General features: G+C 39.8%; 1 long non-coding RNA gene across 5 annotated transcripts; it reads right to left on the bottom strand.

Moving 5' to 3' along the window:
* Positions 1–6214: 6214 nt before the first annotated feature.
* LOC147652322 (uncharacterized) lies at positions 6215–17588 on the bottom strand. Of its 5 annotated transcripts, none has more exons than XR_015289166.1 (7): positions 16539–17539; positions 15973–16060; positions 15321–15423; positions 14242–14384; positions 11729–11945; positions 9354–9479; positions 6215–8416 (listed from the first exon to the last, which is right to left on the bottom strand). It is a non-coding gene; the product is annotated as an uncharacterized LOC147652322 (long non-coding RNA). The 5 variants fall into 5 exon arrangements; XR_015289167.1 differs by having other exon boundaries at positions 15321–15439; XR_015289169.1 differs by lacking the exon at positions 14242–14384 and having other exon boundaries at positions 6215–9230; positions 16539–17588.
* Positions 17589–19814: the final 2226 nt, after the last annotated feature.

A 19814-nucleotide genomic window follows, 5' to 3' on the forward strand; every position in this document is an offset into this window, starting at 1 on the left:
ATTTCCTGGCATGGGAGGGTTTAAATAGCTGTCAGGATGGGCACACCTGTCCCACCAGGTGAAGGACCAGGGGTAATTTTGATGTGTCAGGGGTAGGTAGAGGAGGGATGTGAGTGTGCCACATGGAGCCAGGAGAGGATGGGGAAAGCTCTGGTTTTGGGAAGGCTTTGCCATTCGTGTCTCACATGGAACAAGCAGCCAGGAGGAGAACACCAAGGACACTGTACCCTCCTGATTGGAGAGCTTCTCCAATCAGATGGAAAAAACTCTCCACTGATGGATTGTGGTGCAGCCGTGGACTGGCCAATGCTCTCCTGCCAGCAGGCAGATTTTGGGAGGGGTCAGGGGGTACAGAAATAGCTGCAACACCAGATACAAGGATTTTGGGGTCTTGGGGATTTTCTTTGGCTCTAACAAGCGGGGCTTTTGTGTCTTGTCCTTTTAGTACTCGCTCCTCGCTCGCCCTCTGGCCAGGCTGGACAGCACTGCCCTCTGAGCCTTGTGCAGCCCTTGTCCTGCCTGCCCCTCACCTCTCCTCCCTCCCTGGGCCCTCTCCTCCTTCTCTGTCTTCCCTACCCTTCCTCAGTAGTAGCACAACTCCCTTTTCCATCCCCATGAGATCTTGTTTCATTTGACTTAATTTCACCCTGGACCATCTTTTATAAAAGAGCTCCTCACAGCAACCCCGGCTCCTTGTCCAAAAATGATTCTTCCACAACACGTTATTATAACAGTAATAATTAATTATAATTAAACAGTAATAAGAGACATACGAGGAGCACATGCAGGAGTGATTGACAGACTGGTTTCTGCAGCAAAGCCTGGGTTTAAAACAAGCAGGTATTTCATGATGCTGTGTGTTTCCACATTCCACACTCCCTGGATCCTCCAGCTCTAACACTTGGGGATCAAATCAGATATAACAATCATCTGTGCAAAGAGGACACAAACATAAGTGTCCTGGCTTGGTGTCATCCTTTAATGCTTTGGATGAGAGGGAAACATGGGAAAGATGCAAGGCTGTAGAAGAGGAACCTCGTTAGGGAAATTTACAGCAGCACATCAGAATTGCCCACTCCTGTTGTCATAAAAATATTTGCAGTAAGAAAGAAACAATCAGAGAAAAACTAAAGAGAGATGTGTGAAAGGAGACAGAAGAGGACACTGGAAATTTAAAATGAACATCAGGGCAGACAACCTTCATCTGCACCATCATCTTTTACGAGTTCCACCAGTGCTGGCTCTGAGCCTGGGCTGTTCACTTTTGGAAAGTTTTACTTTATTTTTTTTAATGAAAATTCAACATGGTTCTAATGGAAAAAAAAAAAAAAAATACCTTGAACAGACCTTTAATAAGAAATATAGCAGGGAGGGAGGACTCATTAAGTGTGAAGTTTAACAAGGATTAGTGAAACAAAAGTCCCCAGCAGACAAGTTTAAATACCAGATAACTCTGTCACCCTCTGATTGCCAGCAGGAGTTAAAATTCAGGTCTCCTGTCTGGAAAAAGTATTACAGAAATATATTGTGAACTTTGCACGGTTCGTTTTTTGTTACGAATTAGATCCATCATGAGATTTATTGAGATGCCTCATGTTTAATAAAATACTCATAACGGTTTGTGATATTTCACAGGATAAATAACAGGATTGTTAGCTGTGTTTGTATAGCAGGTCTCAGGATAATAAATGGTTCATTCAATAATGAACTGACAACAAGTTATTCAGGTTATAAAAATATGGGAGATAAGAGTCAAAATAACAAAACTCAAAGGATCAGACATGCAACAACATCGGAGTCCAAAACCAGGTTGCCCCATCATTTAAATTCTGAAACCGTTTGAAATAAGAGGGTGGAAATTTCCACATAAAGCATCTTCCAAGCCAAAGCCACAACAGGACAGTGGAGACAACTGTTCTTTTATTTCTGACACAGCCCAAGATGTCTCAATTTTCTCATGTTATTCAAATCTAATAAAAGATTAATATCCTTTTAGAATAAAATAATATAAAAGTATCTGAAGATAAACACATAAAAATTATTCATCCTGTCTCTGCCTCTCAAAGAGCACACGAACAGAGAAAGTTCAATACATTTTTAAAAAATACATTCTTTAGAAAATATGAACAAGTGAAGATTCTCTGAGTATATTTGACTTCTAAATAAATTGCTTTCTTTTTTGGAATTGCTGAGAAGGCAGACACTCAGTGAGGTCAATGAGACTTACTGATTGCACAGTGTTACGGAAAATTAGGCTACTTATTTGGGAACTAAAAATGGATGTTAAGAGCATTGAGTGAAGTCACACTTTTGAGCATTTTGGAGCTGGCCTACATTTTTAAAGAAAACTTTGAGACTTTGAGCAATAACTTTTTAGAAGAACCAGATATTTATGATGTCCTTTTTAGCAATTAAAGGCAATTCAAAGAACTGAAAAGATTATTTGGGCAGAGGGGGGTGGCTTCAATTCCTGTAAGGAGACATCAATTTGCAATCAACTCCACTTAATTAGGGTGCTCCCAATCCTTACCAGTTTTGACTCTGAGGTATTTAAAGGACAAGGAAAGCGTCCCCAGGATGGTATTTTATTCCCACCTATATTTCAGGATAAAAAATTATGGAGAAGAGACAACTTAAAGAGGAGGCACGAAGGAAAAGGCATCAAAAAACCACTTTCTTTTATTAGTGTGATTGTTCAAATCCAAATTTGAACAAAAGTCTCCAAAAGTCATTCCCATTTATTCTGTCTGGGCCAGTTTATCTCCAAAGTTTGCCCATCCAAGTGTCAGCAAGAAGCTGAGATGTTCATGCTGTTTAATTCTTTGATGTCCACAACAATAAAATGACCAAATAATAATAAAAACTTCATTCTCCTCACTGCTCCCCCCACAAAAAAAAAAAAAATAAATAAAAATGAATGTTTGAAATGGCCATTTCAAACTGAAACAACTGCTATTGCTATCAATTTAAGTAATCACTTTCCCAGCTGACAGATGCAAAGCTCTCCCTTCAGATAATGACTTTTCCAGCTGACAAGAGTCAGGGAACAGGAAGTGTATGTGGGGATAAGTGTTTGGGAATTAGAGGACAGCCAAAGTTTGTGGCTACCTGTATTATCTACGGGAGGTTATTTTACTTCTACTGGCACATTTTTATCTGAAATCAGCATAAATGAATCTTTAAAAATGTTTAGGGCAGAAGAATACTTTTTTTACAATACTAGGCAATTTTAAAAGTTTTTTTGTTCTTTACTGCTTGAGATTAAACTCATTCCATAAGGCAGGAGCTGCAGTTTTCACCAGAGCTGTCACAGGACAAGGAGAAAACGGTACATGTTGTTTGTTTCTGTCTGCACTCCAGCCAAACCTGCTCCCTGATTTCCAGCAGGGTTGGAAATGCAAATGCCTGCTGGCTAAAATAAATAAGAATCTTTTTTGAGACATGTCCCAAGTCAAGAGCTGGTAAACTGAGCTACATTTATACCCCTCACTGTCCTGTGCAGTATTAAGGAGGTTACTCCCAGTTTTTTTGGGGTATTTTTGCATGCCCTAAATCATCAGTGCTGTCAGATGTGGGTTAAAATATGTAAATAATCAGTCAGTCCCTCAATGATACCTCAGCTGAGCTCTTAGAGACACCTGTCAAAGATGGGTGCTCTCACCCACCTGTCCATGCCAGAGAGGACACACCATGTCCGTGTCCATGGGAGAGAAAAATGTGTTTAATTCTCTGTGCAGCAGGAAAGGAGAGGCCACATTAAACCCCTCCCTGGAGCTGCCAGGAGAAAATCACTGAAAATCTGATGGCAGTTCCATGATCCAGCTTTTTCCTGTGGGCCAGCATGTCAGACACCACTAAGTTTCCCTAAACCTCCATTCTATGTTAAAATAACTCTGCTGGGCTGTCATCATAAAAAGTTATAACCCAACATCAAATTTTAGCTTTTACCAGGAAAGGGAAGGCTGTGTAACTTAACTACAAATCTGTAAAAGGATCACCATAGGCCAGCACGTATGACTGTCAACTGATAGGAAATGAGATATTCCTGTTCATGATGACAGACTGAAATTTTAATTGGGTTTGACCAAATCAGAAGCAAATATCGTGGGGGTGTTAATCTTGTGTTCCCTATCCATATTAATATAATAAAATATATTAATATTGTGAAAAACAAGAAATACCAAAAAAGAAAAAAAGAAAAAACCCCACCAATTTTATAAAGAAATAAAAGAATAAAATTATTGAGCAGCTGTATCAGTCTTCATGTGAATGATACCCCAAAACTACAAGAGCAGTTATCAGTTCGTCAGTTTAACTCTTAACTTATTATGTCTGTTTCTATTTCTTATCTCCTGATAAAATTTGCTTTTTCAAGTTAAACTTCCTACAGTCATAATAATAAATGGAACATGAGGCTTGGACTCAGTGTCTCTGTTTTTTCTCTTCTTCTTTCACTGGAGGTATCAGGGCACATGAGAAAAGTAACACAACACAGAGGATGGAATGGAAATGAACTATTAAAGTCATGATAAGAACTAGAGAGAGAGACTCTGGAATATGTGTGGAGTGAAATATGATCCCTTGAAAGAGTGTATGTGAAGAAAAAGGCAGCATGCAAAAGTAGCAGCATTACATGTTCATACTCCATGCTCATTTCTTCTGAGACTCTGCCACATCTCAGCCCAAAATTTTACTTCTATTTGTGTATCTTTAGCATAGTTTTTTTTTTTAATAAAAATAGGGGGTTTTTTATTAATAACAGCAAGGAGAAAAAGATTCAAAGTGATTGTGGCAAGATATGGAGTTTCACATATGAAAAAATGCATGGAAAATAGAAAATGGAAAATGGAAAATATGCTGAAGTCCCCATCCCTGGAGGTGTTCGAGGAATGTCTGGATGTGGCATTCAGTGCTCCGGTGGGGATCTGTCACAGCTTGGACTTGATGATCTTGAAGCCCTTTCCCAACTTTAATTATTCTGTGATTCTGCAAAAGACCAACCCCAGCCTTCCACAGAATCCCCCAAATGTGGAAAGTCTATTTCCTCATTAAACAAAACTTCTTATTGAAGCGTGGGGGAGGTCTCACAGCACACACTGAGGACAGAAAAAGTAATCCAAAGCTCCACATATTGTTTTATTTACTCTTTAAAAAATTAAACTCCATTGCAAAGCTGCTTTGGCCTCACACCCATGGCATCACACTCTATTACTTCCCTTTGAAACGCATCTACTAAACTTTAAAAGCCTATCCCTCCAAAAGCAGAGGCCATACAAATACTTAAGGGGTTAATAAACTCTTCCAGTACACCAAAATCACAAGTTTTATACCTCAACCCTGAAGAGCTGGAGCTCCTAGGAGAGGAGTAATTGCATTGTAGCAACGTTAAGGTTTGATTTAGGTTTCTCCATGGGCAGGATGAAGTGTGTCTTACTCCTCAGGTGTGAGACTTGGCCACTCTGCCTTTTGCAATATATTATCCCAACACTGTCAGAAAATGCTCAGCAGCGCCAGTTCTTACTAAACTGGGTGTGTTATAAATCCAGGGGAAGGAGGGGATTTCTTATGCCAACAATGCTTCTCAACCTTTACCTTATTACCACACTTCTTGGCAGCTCCAAGATAAAAATCTTTTAAGCTCTTTTTTTCTTTATTTTTTTTTTCCTTTTTTATACTTGTGTGTGAAATCTCAGATAACAGAGCCAAACACAGGGAAAGTTCAGGGCGGTTTTATGACTCGGTTTTATCAAAAAATTTTGATGTCCAAAGCCTGAACGCACAAATTCGTGGCTGTGGGATGAGGTCAGTGAAACCACACCCATTCCCTCGACAGACCTTCCTTCTCCTTTAGTGGACAATTTTACGTGGGCTACAGAAATATGCCCTGGATGAGGAGAAGCACTTGCCCCTGGATTGGATGCAGTGCCAAGTAAGTCAGGAATTCTCTACGTGGCGGATTTCAGCTCTGTGTGTGCTCGAGACACATTATCTGTGAGTTCTGGAGGTGAAGTCCCTCTCTAATGAAATTCAGCTGAGCAGCAATAGCCTAGAAACACCAGCAGGAAGGCCGAGGGAGAATGACAAGACAGGTTTGGCACAGAGGGATGCATGAAACAAAATAACCAGAGTGAAGATTTCCAGAGGAAAAAAATGTGGATTGTCTTGTAAGAGGGAAAGTGTGTGACACGAGGAACGGGGAGGAATGGCAAACACATGTCAAGCAGCACATTTTATTTACCTTTCATTAGCATGTCTTCCTAGGAGAAGGTTAAATACTCCAGGAGAGGGATGGGATTTTTCTTATGTTAACTAATCCAGACAAAAGTGAACGGAGATTTGCTTTCTTCAGCATTCATTGATATTAATTGCTTTATTGAACTAGCTGTGGGAACATGGATTTCCCAATGCCAGCATAAAGGATCATTATTTATAAGCTAACTGATCCCACAAATTCTACACTTAGCTCAACATTTCCTTTGGAAATGCTGTAAGAATCTTTTTAAAAGTCATTATATTTCATACTTTACACTAAGGCACACCAGCTAAATGATACAGGTTTTCCAGGAGAAGGAAAACAAGTTTTTAAGGCTCACATAACAGACTCCAAATCAGCTCTGAAATGCTACATATCATTACATTTTCCCTCCCTTTAGTTTTCATTCTGTCCCTTTTCCCCTGACTTACAGGTGTCCTTAGTTACAGCCATCAGCAAAAACAAAACACACATGCAGGCTATAAATCTGTATTTGTGTACTAATTCATAAGAGTAAAATATCTTCAGTTGCTCCTTCCAATTTCCTTTCCCTGCTCAATTCATAATTGTGCTGCAGTATATTGGGCTTAAGCTTTCAGGAACTTTACTTTGTCCCAAAAGGTTGGTTAGATGGAGACCTGAAAACGTGAATTCTGGCTTCAAGGGAAGACATCTAGCAGCAGAGGATCCAAGGCACAGTAAAAGCAACTAAATAAACACTGAAACCTTTTCAATGCACTAAGTTTTCACTGAAACCCTTTGGAGATAGATATGGATGGCTCAGCCCATCAGAGTTCATGCAAAAAATATACCAGGAAGTTAATAAATTTGAAAGAGAAGCCAGGAATGAATGTTAAGTTCTTTTGTTCCAATATATCGTAACAATACTTACAGCATTGCTGCAGTTAAGCTCAACTTTTCCATTCAAACACCAATTTTGGGGCTTTATGTGCTGGTTTAAATCATAGCTGAGCTAAACATGGTATGCAAATTGCAGAGTGATAAATGTTTGTTTTACTTATATTCCTTCCTCTTTATATCACAGTCAGAATCCTTCACCAAAGCCCCCAAAAGCAATCATTTTTGGCATAGTTTAGATGCCAAATTTGCAAGTTACAAAGGAAGAATGAAGATATACTTTATAGTTCAATCCTTCTTTCTCTGTCAGAGAGAGAAAAAGCACTTTAAATGGCCTGAAAAGAAGATAAGTATCCTTGGAGAAGACACACTTGGCTAGAAAGATCATATTATTGCACAGAAGTAGGTTAAAACAAATCCAAAGATGAGGAAACTTTTTGCCAGGGATTAGAAAAATTCCAGGATGCTGAACCTACATTTGAGGATCCTTGGCCAGGTGAGATACTTAGAGGTTTGCCTTATTAATGCAAAAAGGATTATTAAAAATAGATAATTTCCACAGAAATTATTGACAATCTGTGTAGGAAAAGAGCCTAATGGTTGTGTTCATAACCAAATCCTGGACATGATAAACCTTGGCTAAAAGAAGTTGGCTCCAAACTCTTCAGCAGAATAAAGTGAACGACAAGTGAAGACAAACATTTCCATTCTTAACCAAAGTGTCCATCAAGTTTCTAGTAAAGGAACCAGTTTTGAGGATGGAATTTCCCAACTTTTCAGTTTTCAGCACCTTCAGAAGGAAGGACTTGTCCACATAGGACGACCAGGATGTGATATGTTGTGACATATCAGTGACCAGAACTTGAGAGGGAAAAAAAGATCTTGGAGGGATTTTAGACAGAAGAGGATCCTGTAGGCACAAAGCAAAGTACCCAAAAATTACTACAAATCCAAAATTCCTAGAAATTCAAAATATGAAACAAAATTTTGAGTTTTCTTATCAAGACATTTCATGTTAGACTATTACCACAAAGGAAAGGAAGCACTAAGGGATCCTCTTCTCTGTCATTTCCAAGACAGCATTTTTTAGCTCTTTCCTGTGTTCCCATTGCTGTTCCCTTTGCAGAACATTTCAAGGTTTTGGAATCCATTAAATTAGAGATTTAATTGAGTTTATGATGCCAATACATGGCTTATTTTGGTATTATTTGCATGTACATGTGCAAGTGTGCACATACACGCTGTAAAGTTGGACCCAAGGCTTGTAGAGGTGGAACTGGTCACACTGTGTGTTCAAAGGAAAACCTAAAAAAAAAATTTAAAAAAAAAAAAATCTTTACATCTTTTACTTGAATTGGGTTGGCATGGAAAATCATGTTCATATTGTACTCATTTGTGGTCTGCTTCTCAGGAATTTTAACAGATGACAATTCAAAGATAAATTTGCTTTAAAAATAAATGATGAAAAATAACTGGCTTCCCGGCTCTTATTTCATAATCTCGAAAGTATGTTCAGATTTATATAATTAAAGTAGAAAATAGAAGTCTAAAAATGAAACCCAGTTTTGCATTAGAGCAGCCGGAATTAATAGGATTCTTCTTCCAATTCCTTTGTTTTCTGCTGTAGAACCAAACTCCACCACGAGTGGGGAAACCTGGAATTCTGACCTGCTCAGGTTGTGATTGATGTCAAGGCCCATTAAAACATAAACATGCTCACAGCTGGGCATGAGCTTTACTGAGCTAAAGCCCAATGTTGGGACACTCAGGGGCAATTTTTTTCTACCTATGTATGAATTGTGGCTTTTAGCACTCGTTCCCTCCCGTAATTGAGATAAAAAAAAGATAAGACTAATTTTCTTTCCTTCACAAGGCAATAATTTGGAAGATGAGGGTGTTATTCTGTAACCCAAAAATAGTGAAAAAGGACCAAAAGAGCCCAAATACAATCTTGAGGGAAGTGAGCAGGAATCCAGCTCTGGGGTCCCCAGCACAGGAGGGACCTGGAGCTGCTGGAACATCCAGAGGAGACACCAGGATGAGCAGAGCGATGGAGCAGCTCTGCTGGGAGAGCTGGGATTGTTCAGCCAGGAAAGAGAAATTTTGGGGTGAAGGGAGCCTGTAAGAAAGGTGGGGAGAGGCAATTTACAAGGGGCTGGAGGGACAGGAAAGGGAAGATGGCTTCGAAATGATAAAGAGTATGTTTAGACTTCCCCCTGCCACTCCCCTCATCCATACTTACATCACATCTGGTCCAAGGCCATTTTTTCCCATTTTTCCATATCTGTGACTTCCACGTGGTGGTAAGAAATCAGCTTCCTTGAGAAATGAACATGTTTATTGGCACCTATCTTAAAACAATTGAGACCTGTTAAAAGGAATAGAAATCTTGATACATGACATGAATATAACATGATTGGCTGGATGATCTACAAATCTAAGTCACCACTCATTCCTTGTCATGTTCAATATTGTGTCTAGTTTTTCACCAAATTATTTGAGTCAGGTTCCCTGCCTTCATGTTTTTGGAGGTTTTACCACAATAGGATTCTGACATAAAGTATAGTCTTGGGATTGCCAGAAATTTAGTTAATAAAAACAATAATAAAGCAAAACAATTCCTTGTGGTAGGCTAATCTTTTAAGCTATAAAAGCCTGGATTGATTTCCGAGTACTATCTCATCTCTGGTGGATGAGGGGGATTGAACAGATTCTGGACACCAAAAGTAAAGACAAACTGAAAACTCTTCATTCACTTGCCAAGCACAGTGGAATTCCAGTACATGGAATCACTCAATGGTGGGGGTTAGAAATGTCCTTAAAGGTCATCTACTCCCCCTACAATATAAAGCAAAACCTTCCATTATGCCAGGATGCTCCAAGCCCTTTCCAGCCTGGCTTTGCACACTGCCAGGGATCCAGAGCCAGCTTCTTTGGGTGATTTGTGCCCTCAAAGGGAAGAATTCCTTTCATATCCTATTTATCCCACTCCTTCCCCTCCATATCCCATTTATCCCTCTCAGCTTTTCCTCAGCAGAGGTGTTTCACCCCTCTAATCATCTCCTTAGGTGTTTCACCCCTCTAATCATCTCCTTGTCCCTCCTTGATCCCTCTCCAGCAGATCCATGTCTTTCCTGAGGACCCCAGAGCTGGACACAGCAGCACATTAAATTGTAGCATTAAATTCAAAAGGCCATATCAAATTGGAGAAAAGACTTAAAGTTCCCATTTAATTAAAGAATTAAAAATACAGCTTTTATGGTTAGTTAGGAATTACCAGGGTGTTAAATGCAGAACTGGAGATTTTCTGTTAAGGCAACAACACTGTAGGACAGTTCCAAAAACCAGAATCCTAAATGTTCTGATACTGTAGAAAAAGGATGCAAAACACCTCAGGAAGCCTATGGCTACAACTGGAAACAATGTGGAATATCCTTCTGCATTCCTTGGTCTTGATAATACTTGATCCAACCATAGTGCTATAAACAGTCATTAAATAACCAGGTCAAAAAAGATGTGGACAAATTGGAGACAGATTAAAAGAGAAGAGTGGGAATAATAAATATCTAGAAAATCTGAATTTCAAGGGAAAAAATAAATGGGAAGGAATTGGAATTGTTTGCTCTATAAAAGAAGGGTCTGGGGTAAGATATAGAAGGAATAAAAATGAAAACCAAAAATAAAAAACCCTCTGGCTATTTCCTTTGGTGAAATTTCAGGGGAAAATAAAAAGAATAAGTATTTGGTTGTATGGAAAACATCCCTTGAAAATGAGAAATATTTTATGCAATTTCATTAGGATTTACACCCTTTAATGTGAGATAGACTTAAAATCTATTTTTAACCAAAGAATCTTATTAAAGTAAGAAGATTGCCTGGTTTACTACTTGTAGTTGTTTCAAGCAGTGGTGGCTGATGATACTCTTTATAAACAATAGGGAATAAATTTAAACAAGCTAAAAGATGTTTAATGTAAAAAAACTGCAGCTTGAGAAAAAATATGTTGTTGTGGATTGCATATTTTACATGCAATTTATGCTGCAGTTTCTCTTCATTAACCACATCTCGCAGATTTTTCAAAGCACCAGCATGAATATTATTAACATGTGTTAAAAATGTGTTTAAAATAATGTATAAAGCTCTGTGTTTAAAGCAAAACTTTAGGTGTAATGAACAAGGGTGTCTGTATTTTATATATTGGTTTGTGTGTGTGTGTGTGTGATGTATAACCCAGCATTTGTGTGCACAAATGCACATATATATTGCTCGTGTTTTAATTAAACTGAACTAGACCTTAACAAGAACATCTAATTCATAATTCTCTCATTCTGTTCTATAGATTCTTATTAGTTAAAGCAGATATAATCCATTCTGGAATGTGACATATAGAAATTACCAGCATCTCCTTTTGCTCTATTCCTTTCCATACCATTGGTTTCCTTTTACTACAGGAATCCCAGGGAATAACTTGGAGCTTTCAGTTTTAATCTGCACTACATCCCCTTTGTATCCATCTTCCAAAATTGCTTTTGGTAGCCTGGTATTGATAGAAATCATCGATAATGGCAGACACAGGTCTTGAAAATGACAAAACCCAAGAATTTGAAGTCTGAGTACCTTTCATTTCTGGTCTTCATGCCTAATGCTGAGGCTGTCAGGGGTGAAGCCTCAGAAGGATTCTGGTTTAAGCAATTCTGGCTGATTCCTCAGGCCAAGAATATGTCCTGCTGCCTGGACAATGCTGAATAGAGGAGAGCATTGCCAGTGGATTCATGCTGTGCCAGAGCCACTGGAGTCAACACAGGTTTGAGGAAATCAGAAGTATTAATTGGCCCTGTGAACGTTATTACAAATTAGAATTAATTCCGTGGGTTTATGCCTCAATGTGATCAGGTAATTCATCCAAACAGGAGGGTCTGTTAGTGCCCCTGGGGACGTGGGACAAGACTTTTTGCACCAAGATTTCCATGCCACATGTTGGAGTTGCCTCCTGCCCGTTGCACTGCACTTGTGCTTGCTCCCTAAGCATGGAAAAGACACGATCCCAGCCTCCCGAGCTTTTCACAATACCCAAATATATCTCACTGCCAAGGCAGAGATGTAACCAAAGCTCCCACCAAATCACAAGCACAGCAGATACATTTATCTTCCCTCACCTTGCTCAAGAACCTCGGGTGCCTTTGCTTCTGGTGAATGTTATTTCCATAGCTGTGCATTTCTGCCCTTTACATCAGGCCATGTTAACCAACAAGAAGATAACAGCTAAAAATAGTGAGTTTCTCTCCTCCACCAGCCAGCAGCCAAGTCTCTGAGGTCGATATGCAACCCCAAATCCTCGGACTAAAAGTTAAGGCAGCCCTTCCCTGGGGAAAAGCTAACTTCATTTCTAAAACACATTTTGATTTCCTTTTTCTAATCTCTCTGTAGCCTTTTTACACTGCTGCGTGCTTTAATTTTGCTTTCAGTCAGAAGTTTAAAAACTTTAGCTTCTAATAACTGGAAAAAAATGGTTATTTAAAGATAACTGCAACTTGCTTAACATGCCAGACTATCATATGCTCGCTGCTTTGAAGCTGCAAATTAATGACGAGCAGGAACAGTGACTATCTTTCAGAGGAAACTGACCTCTTTCTAATGGCTCATCGCTAATGTCATCTGTCTGCTGCATCTCATTATGGGAATTTCACGGAGTAAGAAAGTATCTTAAGGCTGTGCACAAATAAAAAGGACCTTCTAGTATTGAGCACTTCGAAAATTTTTGATCTCTCAAAATACCTTCCTTAGATACTGGTTTCCCCTTTTGTGCATGGCACGCTGCTTATGTCATCTATTCTCTGTGACTAATTATGTTAATTTTGTGCCATAAAAGTAACTGAAGGCTGTTAAGGAATAAAAGCTTTTGAGTGGCCTTATTTCATAAACACCCCTTTTGAACAAGGCGCATTTAGTCATATTTGCAGTAACAGAAAGAGTCTTGTGCTAAAAATACAACAAAGGCTCTTGAATATGGCCATTTATTCCTACTTTATTAGGTAATTTATGAAAAGTATGAAGGGAAGCCTTTTTGTTACTATAATTTGCATAAAGCTGGTGCCCCATTAATGAGATAACTTCCTGCCTTTTGTGTACCACCAGCTGGAAATAGAAATATAGGAACTTTTCTGTCTCCCAATTACTTAACCTGCTGAGTTCAGAGTTGGAAAGTAAACAGGATTCATATCAGTCAAAGAAGTTGATTTCTTCTGCTCTATCTAAAATATTTTTATTTAATTAAGGAGCCAATGAAACATTAAAAATACACTAAAAATCCATCAGCTCCACGAGACCAAGGCTTTAGACCTGTGCTTCAGTTCTGCACCTGTCTTTTTGTGCTGTCAGTCACAATTAGTTTTGCTCCGGACTGGATCCATCACAAGTCAAGGCAGACATCTAAACCCGACAGTTTGAAGGGCTGTGGGTGCCAAAGGATGCAGATGGGTTCTAGACATCATTTAAAAATCACCTAGAAACTCGATTGGCATCCAGGGCCCAGACACTCGTGGAAATCCTATTAATTGCCTCTGGTGTTAATGCTTTAGGTATTGTGATTTCGATAGAAAACTCCCTGCTCCAGGAGGAACAAGTGAACCTTTCCCAATGAGAAGAAAATTCCTCCTCTACACCACTGATTTCTGTGCCAAAAGTTCAATCTGCCCTTGGATTGGCTCATGTGGAGCAGTGATTCTTGTCACTCTGCTTAGAAACAGAGGTATTCACATTAGCATTTTTTTTCATCATTTTTCCAAGTTAATAGCGTCATTTTGACTGCTGAATTAAAGGTATTGTTTATCAATTGTAGCATTTATACAGGAGGTGATAACTTAGCCATAAAATCAATGGACCAGCTCCCCTATTTAGATATTTTTACACTGTTTACTATCTCTGAATTTATTTCAAGTGGCTTAATTATAATTAGGATAATGACAACTCCTTAAAAGTATGCTGAAACATAAGCAGGATAGGAAAAAAAAAATAAATCTATGTATATAAAAGGAGTTTAAATTTCAGCTGCACAGCTTTTGTGTAGTTTGAGGTCAGTTTGTTAGAGCATTAAAAATTGTTCAGTGGTCAAATTGCTTGATTATCCCTACCTGCCTAATTTGTTAAATCTGAATAAAAGGCATCTTTTGATGTGGAATAGAGCATGTGACAGGTTTGTGCCCACTCTTAGGTTGTAGCTTGGGGATTCCTTGCTTTCCCATTGCAGGAAAGCTGATCTCATCACCATCCAGCTCTAGAGGAGGAAAAAGCAATCAAAATCACCTTTCAGACAATCAAATGGATTCAGTCCCAGTTTAAAGAGTCCTTTGACACTCCCCTGTATATCTAAACAAATCACTGCAGACCCACATATCACCTCATCTAGTTAAAATATGGGTATATTTAGAGTAGCTGCAACAGAGTTCCCACTGTCATTTTAACTATGAGCTAAACCACGACTGCTGACAGGCTAAAGGTTGTCACAGTCAAAGTCCTAATTACTCTACAAATTGCAGCCTGATGATAAGATCCATCTCCCCTTGCTGGAGGCACTGGGCTGGGGAGGAAAGTCTCCAGACTGGGGAGGAAAGTCTGCACAGGCTCCTTTCAGGGGCAGCAGAGACAGGCAGACACCTCCAGACTGGGATTCACAACTCCAAATGGGCTGGTTTAGAAGCCTTGAGTACAGGCTTAGGAGGTATCAGCTGAGAATCCAATTATTTTCAGCCCAGTTTGCACTCAGAATAATGGTTTAAATTGTGTCTGAAGGGCTGTCTGAATTTGAATCTTTAAGTAGCTAATAATCACCTAATTTGCTGCACCAGTGCTGTGCTTCTACCTGTGGTAACCAATGCAACCCACAGATTTTCCCAAGCACCTTTCTGCCAGGTTTTTCTCTGACACACTAGTCACCCTTGTTATTTTGTGCTGACAATTCCGTGCTAGAATGGGCTACTTTGCTAAAAGACTGCATGAAAAAAATGCATTTCTAGGGCCTGATAAAAACTTGGGAGAAGATGAAGGGTTACAATTTCCAGCACAGCACATTTGCTGGATTAACATGGTTGTGGTACAGCAGCTCAGTCAGGCTGGGAGCATTTAGAGATGTCAAAAATGTTGATTCTTTCTTGTGTGTGAAATATTTTCAAGAGGAACCCTGCCCTGCTGCAGAGGAACCCATGGCACCAACCTCATGTCTCAGAAGGAGGAATTCCATGGAGACCTCTGGCCAGAAGAGCAGCAGCTTCCTCGATATCCAGAAAACCCGGAAGAAGTGATTGCTTCCAAAACACCTACACAGAGAAAATCCTGTTGTAGGGTTACAGAACAGCATAGGAAACACAGAAATAGAGCTGGGAGCATCTAGTGGGCAATGCTGTAGCATAATTTTTTGTTCTAGACCGACATCAGGCAAAGCCACTTAAAAAATGTTTTCACTCCTGACAATGAATAAAGAAATTATTAATTCAGAGGATTTTCTCTCTCCCCACCCTCAGACCTCAAGACTTGTTATTTTCTCCAGGTAAAAATTCTTTCTGACCCCCTCAGAAAATTTCCCTTTCGTATTTTTCTTTACTTTTCTCTGAGTCCTGCTAAGGGCTGTCCCAGGAGAGGAGACTTGTCCCTGGGTGATGTCCCTGATGTCCTGAGGGCCTCTCTGTGCACCACCCCTGCTCCAGGCAGCCCCCTGCACTCTTCAGGTTGGCTTCATCCATCCTGGTCCTGCCAGATGTTATCCAGCCAGAGAGGGAAAGGTCAGGGAAGGTGATGTAAGGGAATGCAGGTGCTCCCACTCCTCCTCCTTGCTGCTCACAGATTCCAAACCTCAGCCAAGCACTTACCTGGGAGTTATTTTTGCACGTGGCTGGCCCAGAATGGTACCAACCTTCCAGATCTGTCCCCAGCTGCCCCTCAAGGAAAGGTCAGGTGCTGTGGAGGGAAGGGAAAAGAGAAAGAAATGCATCTTGATCTGCAGGAATGTAGGAATTTGCCTAGAAAGGCTTTGGGTGTTCCGTGTTTAAGATTCAGTGGAATATGAGTCTATATAAAACTTGAAATAAAAGCAGCCCATTGACCTATTTAATGGGACTAGTCATTAAAGCCACAAGAGCCAAGGAAAAAAACAGCCTAATGAGGAATTAAAAAAATAAAAGAGGAATAAAAAAACCCACCCCTCTCCGTGCCCACTAGCCCAGGGCTAGCTTAATTAAAGTCAATGTAGAAATCTGCAAGAATCAAGAAATAAACAGTTAAATGTGTTATTTTTATCCCCATATTTCTGGCTGCTCATTCTCTGTGATTGGTTTCATTCTCATATAAAGCAGCAGCCTCTTGTTTGCTTTTACTCTCTGCCTAATTTGGATAAATATAAACTTTGCTAGGCAAACCCAGAAAAATCAGTTGTTACCCTGTCTGTGGAGCTCCGATGAAGATTGTTTTGCGATTCTGATAATTACGAATATTTATAGTACGTGGTTTCAGAGGGCAGCACTAATTGGACAACGGTTTCTGGACTCTCTTCTCAAAGCACTTAAATGATAAATCAATCACCAAAGACAGATAATATAAATAAAGTGATAGACCGGCTTTTCCTCTCTTCCTTTCTTCTGATTTACAAAACAGCTCCAACGAGCTGTCTGTGGCCAGAAAGCCGGGCTTACGCCGGGGTTAGAACGTTGTTATGTCTGTTTACAGGGATTTGGGAGACTGGAGGGGAAAAGTTTGAATCAACAAATATTTTCTACATTCCTACTGGTAACTCCAAGGCCGGTTTTCAGGGTGGGTTTTTTTTTTCCCTCCCTTGTCTGTTACAAGTTATGATGTGTGGATGAAGGCTTTTTCCCATGCAGTAATGACTGTATACTGAGATTTCAAGGGGCTGTTCATGACAATCCCATTTTCTGTGTAATTTCATGGTTGTCTTCTTGAATGAAGATATTGGCTGCTCTGAAGCAGGAGGTCAGATGCTCCTGCTCCCTTTCAGTATTGTTCCGGAGTATGTTTCCTTTCAGCTGATGAAAAGTAATTCATCATTTACACCCTTGAATTCTGCCAGCGTTTTTTTGAACAACTTTTCTTTCCCCGTGGTACCTTGGGCCCATGAAAGAGATAAATAGGTTCAATACAACGCCGGGCCCCGGATCCTGGGAGCAGGTTCGGCCTTGGAGGCCCTGAGCTGCCCCTTTCTCATGATGGAGTTTGTCACCTTTCTACCTCGGGAAGTCAAATCCTGTCGACTCAGCCATCTCTCAGCCTCTCTGAAGTGGCTTTGGCACCCACTGGGGCATGTGAGCTTAAAATTGATTTTTTTTTAAGATCTGTCAAGTTCCCTTAAGGGAGCGGGCAGACAGCCGGCCCCAGGCCCTCACAAAGCGCTCAGTGTCCGGCGGGCGCCCGCGGAACTTCCCCGGCGGGGGCTCCCGGCTCCCCCCCACGGAAAAACCTTCCTGCCTCCTGCCCAGAACCTCCCTTCTGCTTTTATTCCAGAAACAGAGGCGGCCAGGCTGGCTGGGTCACCCCTTGGAAGCAGGGATGCTCCCGGGCACAGCACCAGGTGTTGGTGTCACCTCCGCCCTGGAGAATGGGATCGTGTCCTCCGTGTCCTGGGAATGCTCTGAACTGGGCAAAAAATTCATGGCAATGCCCCACAAACCCTCAAAAATCAGCGGGTAGGTAGTCACCAGCAGGGGAAATTAGGATGCAAAGAGAATAAAAATTTTCAGCTGAAAAAAAGAATAAATATTATTTTTAATATTAATTAATAATATTAATAATAATTAATAATGTGATAACAAATGTGATCATAAGAGAATAAATATAAACAGATAGGTATAAACATAAAAATAGATAGACATAACCATATAAAGCTATATAATATCTATTCCATTTGTGTGTTTTCATATATACATATATATTAGTATATATTAATATATATTAGTATATAAACTTATAAAATATATCTGCGTTACTGCATCTATAGATCAAATATAATATACATGATATATTGTCTATAGTGCATATATATATAACGTGTATATAAAAATATAATAGTATGCTATAGTATATATAGTATTTATTGTGTATATGTACACTATATATACTGTACAGTGTCTATATATAATACATATTATAGTATATATAGTATATATATACTAAATATAATATATATTATATATGGAATACTTATGGGTAGTGGATATATATGCATTATACTATTAATCTGTATTAATATATGGTATATATAATTAATGTAATATATATAAATATATATAAATATATATATTCTGTATATAATAGTATATAACAACTAATATACAACCTATGTATAATACACCTTTAGATCTTTAACATCTATATATTCAGTGCATACCCCGTTCTTTAAAAGACACAGGTGTTTGCAGCAAAAGTCATCTAAAGGCAGGATTGTTGACTGCAGGAAATGAAAATCCAATTTGCAGAGCGAGGCTTCAGCCCCCCAAAAATTTCCTTCCTGGTGGGCAGGTGGGGCAGAGGCTGCACCTCCCACACTGGGGCCACCCCACACCCTCGCAGCCATCTCCATGAGCATTTCAGGATCAAGTAAATAAATTAATTTTGAAGAAAAGCAGGTTTGATCACTGGAAAGGAAAAAAAAAAAAAATCTTATTACAACAACACCTCTTAAAGGGGTTCAGTCTAAGTTATAATTTCAGCACAGGAATTCAAAGTTATTCCACAGCCTGCATTTAAGCATTCTCAGACACAAAGGGCTTTAGCAATGTAACCCTTTATTTATTTTTTCAGTAACTCCCTCTTGCTTGGTGTAGTCCTTTAGAGGAGCAAATAATCTTTCAAGTTGATCAATTCTTGTTGATTTTTCACTCAGCACACAGGTCTAAAATATGGAATATTCCCTGGGCTGGCTTTTTATTTAAATAGCTCACAGCTCCCTCCTCCCTTTGCTGCAAGTGTTTGTTATTTTAACAAAAGTACCCTGTGCATCCACATTATCAGCACACGTCTGAGTGGGCAAAAGGGTTGGTTAATCTGCTGCTGTCGTGACAGCAGGGGGAGCAAAAATCACTGCGTCGGGGGGAATTCACAATGATCCTGCCTGTTAAAAACTCACTTCTGCAAAGAAATAGACACTTTCTGGAGAAAACAATTCGTGTTATCACCAGTTTTTGTCACCAGACAAAGTCAGGCTGTAGGGTTACCCCAACCTGTGCCATGCAAACCTTTAGCAGAAGCAAACAGCAGCTAGAAGTAATTACAAGTTTGAAACAGAAGTCAGGAGAGAGCTGGGATATTTTTAACTTGTGAGGGACGTGCTGGAACTCCCTCTGGAAGGAAAAAGAGACGGGGAATATTTGCAGCTTGTCTTTTATTTTTGTTTGAGCTGCGTGCTGTGCTGCAGGGGAGGGAATTGAAGCCCACCCCGTGCCAGGAGCCCTTTGGTGCTTCACCTCCAAAGATTTAAGGTCAGAAAGGGAACTGGTGGTGCCACAACCCTGGCCCAAATATGGTCCCAGGAGCAAATGATACCAGACTCAGTTAGTTACATGATTAAGTTAATATTTATATCCTGGAATATATCCACACTTCCTTCTGCTCACGCTTTTCTTTCAGAGTTCTGGGCTACCCTGATGGGTTTTGTGGCTATGGCCATAAGCAATGCTACCCCTAGCTCCTTCTTTAAACTTTG

This window comes from Cyanistes caeruleus, chromosome 7 (assembly GCF_971803275.1).
Source record: "Cyanistes caeruleus chromosome 7, bCyaCae1.hap1.1, whole genome shotgun sequence".
NCBI classification, from domain to species: domain Eukaryota; kingdom Metazoa; phylum Chordata; class Aves; order Passeriformes; family Paridae; genus Cyanistes; species Cyanistes caeruleus.